Consider the following 9,902-nt stretch of genomic DNA (forward strand, 5'->3'; position numbering starts at 1 on the left):
GTCTTGTGCTCTTGCCTCTTATTTAAAGGATTGCGTGGTGATGGGGGAAGGAACTGTTACCATCCTTTGTGATTCACAAATGGCTGTGGGTTCGAGGAAGTCCCCACTTGAAGTGACCTGAGATCTAGCCACTTTCAGATCATCTGGGGTTCTGTTGAGCAGATTAGAAGGGCTCACAAAAGCTTGCTGCTCCAGATGTTCTCTCTCTTACATTGAACTGACTAAGCAGCAAATTAGGCCAGTCTTCTCTTTCCCAAATGATAGAGTGAAAACAAGAGGATGGTGTTCAGTGGTCCTGGCCAGAGATTTTAGGCGTACATGTGATCCACTGTCAGAGCAATGACACCATTCCATTTGCCTTCTGGAGCACACTATAGACTTACGAGAGTAAGTGAACAGTGAACACATGCTATATCGAGTTTTGTCGACTGGACTCCTGGAGAAGGTCTCATAATTCTGATCGCCTTGGAGAACTTGGACCAGGCATCAGTCTGTGTAAGTGACATTTCTGAAAATGAAGGATGGAACTGGGGAAAATGAAGGATGGAACTGGGGAAGATGAAAGTTTAACCAGGAATAGTGGCACAGACTTAATCCAAGCAAGTGGATCTCAGGTAATTCAAGGTCAGCCTGGTCTACATACCAAATTCTAGGCCAGCCATAGCTACATAGTAAGACCTTGTCTCAAAGAAAAAAAAAGTTTAATAATCCTATACACAGAGACAGCACTTAAGTGCATACACGTAATTTTCCTGTGATTATGCCTTTGTGCAGTCTGGCGTTGGTTATTAGTGCTAGGACAGAATAGTTTGGAGAGTTCTGGGTTCTCCTTTTGGGGTCAGCTGGGCCAGAATCTCCAGACATGAGAGCTGGTATGTGGACCTTTTTAAGCTTCCCCAGGGTGGTTTTATTGTGTAATGAGAGCTAAGAAGCAGTGGCTTGTGGGATCTGAAGGTACAAGGAAGGGGAAATTGATGTCTTAAGGGTCTCTGCCAAAGCAGTCCTCAATGTACAGCTTTCCTGAACCTCCAGCCTACTATGGTGCTTGCAGGGTGCTGAGAAAGATTGAAACAGAAAATCATCCAGCGTTGTCTTCAGTCCCTTGGCTAAAAAAAAACTGGGGTGGGCTTACACAGAGACCCCTTTACACTGGAGTCACCCAAAACCTTGAAGCACGGATTCTTGAGTTTGAACCTAGGAAAGGTGTGCTTCTAAGAAGCCTTCTGGCAGTGTTGATGCTATTTGAGGACTGAACTTAAAAGATAAGCCCCATGGCCAATGGGATGATTCAGCTGGTAAAGGTACTTGATGCCAAGCCTTACGACCAAGAAGGTTTGATCCCAAGGCCCACATGCTGAAAAAGAGAGAACTGACTTCGAGGGTCGTCCTTACTTCCACCCTTGCACCATGGTGTATAGCCACACATACAGAAAGTAAAAACTAAAGCAGGGTGTGGTGGAATACCTCTTAAGTCCAGCACTCTGGTAGGCTGAAGCAGGAAGATCAATGAAATTTTGAGGTAAGCCTGGGCTATATAGCAAGACCATGTATTAAAAAAGTAGGAGGAGGGGGCTGGAGAGATGGGTCTGTGGTTTAAGAGCGCTTAACTGCTTTTGGAGAGGATCTGGATTTGATTTCCAGCACCAACTCAGTAGCCCACAACTATCTGTAACTCCAGTTTCGGGGGCTTTAGGTTCTGCTCCCAGCCTTTATGGATATTGCACACATGTACTGCACAGACATATGCAGGCAAAACACCCATACACATAAAAATCTTAAAAGACTTTTTTAAAACAGAAATCACAACTGCCAGGTTTAATGCACACCTGGAATCCTCCTAGCATTTGGGAAGCAAAGGAAGGTAGATCTTTCTGAGTTCAAGGCCAGACTAGCTAGTCTAGTAGTGACTTCCATAGCCAGGACTATGTAGAGAGACTCTATCAAAGACAAAACAGACAAACAAAGAAAAAGCAACAAAAAACCCTAGTGTTTATCCTGAGGAGGATCTTTAGTTGTTTGGCACTCTGAAGCTTCTCAGGGTTGCCAGGCCAATCTAGCTTCCCAGGAAGCACTGAGACTTTTGGGAATGAGAGCCACCTGGTGGTCATGGCCAGAATCTCAGTAACTTTTTTTTTTCTCTAATTTATTTATTTCATGTATATGAGCACACAGTTACTGTCTTCAGACACACCAGAAGAGGGCAGCAGATCCCATTACAGATGGTTGTGAGCCACCATGTGACTGGGAGTCGAACTCAGAACCTCTTAACCTCTGGCTAAGAGTCAGTGCTCTTAACTGCTGAGTCATCTCTCCAGCCCCTCAGTAATTGTTCTTAGGTTAAATCATTCATAAATCCGGTTAATTATTGGGTAGCTACTAGATGCTATACTAGATGTAAAAAGGTTAGCCAGTAGAAAGCATTTATGAAGCATTAAAACGGCAATAGATAATGTCATCAACAGCGCCACTCCTAACTCAAGCTTTTGCTCCTTACAAGAGACAGCTGCAGAGAAACTGGAAGAAAGGCATGATCCCAATACCTGTAACCCCAGCACTTGGAAGGATTTAGATCTCATAGTGTGAGAGCCAGGCTACATGAGACTTTCTCAAATAAAATCAAACTAATAACAAATGAATATGCTGCTCCTCTCCAAACCTCTGTGTAAAAATGGTGAAGGTAGCAGCTATCGAAGAGCTTAGCATACATTCATTTGCACATTTTGATAGAGTGCTATTAAGTCACAACATTTGAGAAGTGGCCATTGCATTTATATGTGCATTTATTTATTTAGGTGTTTTGTTTTGTTTTGTTTTGTTGAGACAGGGTTTATCTGTACAGCTCTGGCTGTCCCGGAACTCACTCTGGACCAGAGGAACTTGAACTCAGGCATCTCTCTCCCTCTGCCTTTTGAGTGCTGGAATTGTGTCACCACTGCATGGCTAAATGCATTAATTTTATCAAGAAAATATGGGCTGGAGAGATGGCTCAGTGGTTACTGCTCTAGCAGAGAGCATGAACGCAATTCCCAGTACCAAACTGGGATACCTCTGACCTGCATTCATGTGCTCATACCTACACACACTCAGAATTTTAAATAAAAGCTTTGTGTGCCTTTAATCCCAGCACGTGGGAGGCAGGGCTGATCTCTGTGAGTTCAAAACCAGCCTGGTGTCTACATAGTGAGCTTCAGAATAGCCAGAGTTACATAGTGAAAGCCTGCCTTAAAAAACAAACTAATGCTGGGCAGTGGTGGCGCACGCCTCTGATCCCAGCACTTGGGAAGCAGAGGCAGGTGGATTTCTGAGTTTGAGGACAGCCTGGTCTACAGAGTGAGTTCCAGGACAGCCAGGGATACACAGAGAAACCCTGTCTCGAAAAAAAAAACAAAACAAAAAAAACCAAGCAGCCTACATGGTGAGAGCAAAGGCCTGAGTACCATCTCATGTTTTATCATTAGACTGCGCCACAAGACACACAACTCTTATGCAGAAATTAAGTTGAAAAATAATTTCATACATTATTGTGTTAAATTCCACTCAGACACAGATGCAATGACATGTCTTGTGTCTGTAGAGTTGACAGAAAATATGTTTATTATTCTGGCTCTGATAGAGCATATTAGATGCTTGCATGTCAGGTCTCTCTGTTCTACTCCCTGGAGCAAACACATTCATTTAAAATGAGTAAGCTGGGGCTGGAGAGACGGCTCTGTGGCTAAGAACACTAGTTGCCCTCTCAGAAGACCTGAGTTGGATTCCCAGTATCCACATGACAGCTCACAACTATGGGTAACTCCCAGTCTAGGGGATCTGACGCCCTCTTCTGGCCTCTTCCGGCATCAGATACACATGCAGGCAAAACATCCACACGCATAAAAATAATAGTAAAATAAATAGTAAAAAAATAAAATAAGCCGGGTGGTGGTGGCGCACGCCTTTGATCCCAGCACTTGGGAGGCAGAGGCAGGTGGATTTCTGAGTTCGAGGCCAGCCTGGTCTACAGAGTGAGTTCCAGGACAGCCAGGACTACACAGAGAAACCCTGTCTCAAAAAAAAACAAAACAAAACAAAAAAAAAAAAAAAAGAATTGCTCTAAATCGAAGAGTAGGCTCAATAATCTACCCTTTTATCTTATTATTTCTATGTGATATTTCTATATTCATCCCTTTTCTTTTCAACCCCTTCCTTTTATCTAAAAAAGAAGGATAAAGAAAATGAAAGGAAAGAGAAAAATCCTTGAGTCTAAGCTCCTATGCCTTCTTTGCTTTTTTTTCCCTAATCAAGACCATTAACAACTTGCAACCACCCCCCTAAATGACAACAAACATCCATAACTCATAAAATGACCAAAACCATCCACCCCATCATGAGGGAATGGGTCAATGGTCTCTTTGAAATTGCTTCCTGCTGCTTAGGGGCAATGGCATCTTTTGGGGACCCTAAGAAAATTGGGAACCCTAAGAAAATTGGGATATTGGCCAAGTCCTGGGAGAATTAGATGTGTTGTCCAGTCTCTGTGGGATAAGTAAGTGCAGGCCTTAACTGAAGTCCTGGATGGATCAGCCCATAAGGCTGGATGAATTGAGGTCATCTGGGGTCAGCAGTCCTCTCCCCCAAGCCATTTCAGAAGCAAGTCTCCCGAGGAAACATCATCAAAGCAATCTGAGGATGGATCAGACATCCCAGCATCCCCAAGGGTGGATCCTGTTAGGGCTGCTTCCTTGGTTGATGTTTTCTGTGAACACATAGGTTCTCACAAGAAATACACAGTTATGTACCAACAATGTATGGAATGTACAAAGTGACAGCTCACTCAGTGAAAACATTTTTTGCTCTTTGTTTGAGCAGGTGAAAGGCATATGCCTTTCTAAAGGCAGTTTGGATTATAACCAAAACTTTAATATAAACTTTTTATCTATGCCAATTGAAAGGATGGCATGCACCAGGCAGTGGTGGTGCACGCCTTTAATCCCAGCACTTGGGAGGCAGAGGCAGGAGGATTTCTGAGTTTGAGGCCAGCCTGGTCTACAGAGTGAGTTCCAGGACAGCCAGGGCTACACAGAGAAACCCTGTTTCGAAAAAAAAAAAAAAAAAAAAAGGATGGCCTGCATTAATGAGTCATGAGGATGCTGTAGCTAATAAGATTTATTGGCTATACACAGACATTTACGTCTCAGCGAGTCCCAGATCTGTTCTCATGTAGAGGAATTAGCACATACTTTACCTTTCCAGCTCTTTTGATTTTTCTTTTCCTCCCATCTGTAGCCAGGATCTCCAGGAGGTCTTCCTTTATCAAGTCTGATCCTTATTGTTTTGGATGGCAGCCAAAGCCTTTTTGCCTTTCCTATTAACACAAACACAAAGCCTCTCTCCCAGAATAAAATATCTTTTATCTGGCAGTTTGAAGTCACCATAAGTATAGATTGATCAAATCTAGCAGCCCCTTTTTTATCCAGGTCTGCTCCCTTTTGACCTCTCTCAAAAAGGATGTACAATACCACCATTACCATTGAACATATAACCGTATTAATGTTGATAAATCAAAACCAGACTGTATTGATTCCAAATATTCTCCTCTATAGTGATATATTATTATTATTTATTGAGACATGGCTTTTGTGTGTAACCCAGGCTGTCTTGGACTTGCTCTGTAGATTAGGCTGGCCTTGAACTCACTGTTTCTGTTTCTTTCTTTCTTTCTTTCTTTTTTTTGGTTTTTCGAGACAGGGTTTCTCTGTGTAGTCCTGGCTGTCCTGGAACTCACTCTGTAGATCAGGCTGGCCTTGAACTCAGAAATCCACCTGCCTCTGCCTCCCAAGTGCTGGGATTAAAGACGTGCGCCACCACTGCCCGGCTGAACTCACTGTTTCTAATACAGTCCTGAATATTAATGGTTTCTAATCTCCAAATAAAAGCGCAAACTACCAGTTCGTATGAAAACAAACAATCAAACAAATAAAAGCTACAATCCATCTATTTGCTGCCTCCAAGAAGTATACCTCACCAACATAAGTAGGGACACACTACCTTAGGGTGAAATACAGAATGAGTAAAGGTATTCTAAGCAGGTGTCACTACTCTAGTCTCTGACAAAGTAGATATCAACACAAAGCTAGTCAAAGGAGATAAAGGAGGAGATAAATAAAACAGATACTATTAGGCATAAAGTCACAAACTAACTCTAACCTAGCAGTAGTGGGTGACGTAATACCATAACCTCAACAATAGCTAGGTTAGCCTACAAAAAAAGAACATCAGACTTGACATAATTTAATAGACATCTCAGAATAATCTATTCAAACAGTACAGAATATATAGTCTTCTCAGTGGCCTGTGGCTATTACTTTAAAATACATATTAGGACAAAAAGGCAGTCTCAACAAATATATGAAAATTGAAATAACCATAATGGGATGATGCTAGAAACCAGTGGCCTGAGAAAGAACAGAGGGGACTTGTGATCAGGTGGTAGGACAGAAGTCCTACCCATTGAAACTCACTGAAACCATTCTTGAGATATTTTAGTAAATGAGATATTTTGTAAATATCTCAAAATATTTTTGCCTACTTTTTACCCTTGCCCTAAGAATCTGCCTGAGATTAAATTGAAGAGCTTTGGATTAATGTCTTTGGCAGAGGAGAGTTCAATATAGCCCAGTATTCACTGTGTCACATGGTTATTAGTGACTACTCTTAAGCAAATCTACAGTGAAAAATACTCAATAGAACACCCCTCAAATGTACAGGTAATCCTGCAAGTTGTAAAAGAAAAGCTTATGCGACAAAGTAAAACATCACCATGGCAAAGGTTAGCACGCGTAATCCAAGGAAGGGGCAGGTTTCCAGCCCAAGCGAGCAGACCTTGGTGGCCTCCAGAGTGAAACTGGAGAAGTGTGGAAGTGTCCTCTGTAGGTAAGGAAAGCCACTGAAGCCAGGGATGTAGTAGAGGAGTCCCTGCATGGAGACCTGGAGATACCACTGCATGAATTGTGAAAGTGAAACATGTGTTTTGTTGGAGACCCACCCCCAAGATGTTAGAGGTGCCCCGAGCCATGGGATGTCTGCAGGACAAGTAGGAGAGCTACAGACAGATGGTGGAAGCAGCCCAAGAGAGAGAACTGTTGCAGTCAGCAAAGCTTGAAGGAGTAGGAGATTTAAGAGCAAACCTTCAAGCCCCTTGCCGTCAGACATGGAGTTACAGGGTGTGGAGTTTGTCCTGCTGGGTTTTGGAATTTCTCCACTATGCCCTTTCCTCCCTTTTAGAATAGTAATGTATATTCTGGGCTATTGTATATTAACATATGTGATTTTAATTTTAAAAGGGGTTACAGTTAAGAGATCACCTTGAGTCTCCAAAGAGATCTGGGCTTTAAAACTATGTTGAGGCTGGAGAGATGGCTCAGAGGTTAAGAGCACTAGCTGCTCTTCTAGAGGTCCTGAGTTCAATTCCCAGCAACCACATGGTAGTTCACACCCATCTATAATGAGATCTGGTGCACTAGTCTGGTGTGCAGGCATACATGAAAGCAGAACATTGTATACATAACAAATAAATGAATCTTGAAAAAAAAAGCTGTGTTGGGACTGTAAAACAAACAAAACTATGGAAATCTTTGCGGTTAGATTAAATACATTATGCATTATGATGTGGCTCCAAGCTTATTGTGGGGCAGAGATGGGAGTGGACTGTGGTAGTTTGAATGAGAACGGCTCTTGTAGGCTCATATATTTGAAAGTTTGGTTCCCCGTTGGTGGACTGTTTAGAAAAGACAATGAGGTGTGGCCTCAGAGGAGGTTTTCCAAGAGTGGACTTTGAGGTTTCAAAGGCCAATGCCAGGCCCAGTCTCTTTCTCTCTGTCACCTGCTTCTGGATCAGATGTAAGCTCTCAGCTACTCCTCTAGCACCATGCCTGCCTGCTGCCATGCTCCCTGCCATGGTGGTCATGAATTCATCTACTGAAAGTAAATGCTTTCTTTTATAAGTTGCCTTGGTTGTGGTGTGTAAGACTGTGAAAGGACAGCATGGTTTCTGGTCAATCACCAGCTAGAAATTGCTGGAGACTCCAGGTGATCCTAAGGGACGGCATCCATTTCGCCACTCTCCCAGACTCCAGGCTCCTGACACGAAGCCGAAGACCTCCATAGAGTGGGGTCCTCCAGTAATGTAGGACAACGCCCCCTAGCCCGTCCACAGGTAGAGGGCAGGACTACAGGCCACAGAGCCACAACACAGATCTCCATATTAATGAGGTACCTAAAGGCCAGAGGGGCGTAGCCAATTAAACATTCCTTCCCAGACCCTCCTCCTTGCAAAAGGTATTTAACCTCAGGCCTGCCCTAAGAATACCAGGGTATAGTTTTCATCCATTTTCCTCCATTAAAATAAATATCTTAAGACCATGGGCTGTTTCTCTTCTTCAAAATCCGCGGTGGGGAACAGTGGAGCAGGTCTTCATCCACAGAGCCGCTGCCTAATCTCCAGCAGAAGAACTTTCTGCATTCCCAGCCACAGAGACCACCAACCCAGCCACCCAAGTTAAGCGCGCATCCGCCACACAGTCAATCGAGCCACAGTGACCAAGCCAAGAACGCTCATCCACCCTGACGCAGCCGGAGCTCATCCCTCCCCGGTCCTCTTCAGCTGTGGGCTAAACTAACCCGTGTGCCCCCACTTCATTCTCGGCCCTTCCGTGGCCCCCCAGCGGCGTCTGGACCAGGGCCCAAAAGCCGGAGAACCAGTCGGTTCCCGGCTGACTTTGGCTCTGAGGACCCCCAAGCCAAGAGCGCCGGCTCCTTGCAAGACCTCAGACTGTGTTCCCTCAACCCCTGAGCAGAGTCCTGCGGATCACATAGCCTGACGTCTGCCTAGCGCCAGCGCAGTGGAGTGAGCATTGTGAAATTCCCCCCTGCATCTGTCCCCACAAGAGGTCCTAGCCATGGGCAAGACAGACGCGGGACCCAACTACAGGTCCCACGAACTCTACAACCCAACAGTGGTGCTTTATGTTTGTGTTTTGTTCTGTTTTGTTTTGCTTTCTTTTGTTTGAGACAGGGTTTCTCTATGTAGCCATGGCTGGCCTGGAACTGACTCTGTAGACCAGGCTGGCCTCGAGAAATGCCTGCCTCTGCCTCCCAAGTGCTGGGGTTAAAGGTGTGTACCACCACTGCCAGCAATTGAAAAGTAACTAAGAGAAATTGTAACCTCAAACTGTGAAACAAAACAATTCCTTTCCCCCTTAAGTTGCTTTTTTCATGGTATTTTTAAATCACAGGAACAACAACAAAATAATACGACACATTCTTAAGTAGCCTTTGTCAAATATTTTGTTCCAGTAGTGAGTTTTTTTAAAGACTAACTAAATATTCAAAAATAAAAACAGCCATATTGGCTGGGCGGTGGTGGCGCAGCCTTTAATCCCAACACTTAGGAGGCAGAGGCAGGTGGATTTCTGAGTTCGAGGCCAGCCTGGGCTACAGAGTGAGTTCCAGGACAGCCAGGGCAACAGAGAAACCCTGTCTCGGAAAACAAACAAACAAACAAACAAAAACAAACAAAAAAACACAGCCATATTGGACTAGAAATCAAACTTTAAGTATCTCATACTTTTGAGCACAAGCTTCACATAAATACACTTGATGTAAAATATTCAGTCAAGAACATAGAGCAGAGTAAGAAAACATTCTTTTTTGTTTTGGTTTTTGAGACAAGGTTTCTCTGTGGTGCAGTTCCGGCTGTCCTGGAAACTTGCTCTGTATACCAGGCTGGTCTTGACTCACAGAGATATGCCTGCCTCTGCTTCCTGAGTGCTAGGATTAAAGGAATACACCACTGCCTGGCAGAACCCATTCTTTATTCTCACCCCTTTACTTCAAAGTAACCAATCAGAAGCATGATGTAGAGT

The sequence above is a fragment of the Grammomys surdaster genome, unplaced genomic scaffold (assembly GCF_004785775.1).
Source record: "Grammomys surdaster isolate TR1022 unplaced genomic scaffold, NIH_TR_1.0 67, whole genome shotgun sequence".
Taxonomy (NCBI): domain Eukaryota; kingdom Metazoa; phylum Chordata; class Mammalia; order Rodentia; family Muridae; genus Grammomys; species Grammomys surdaster.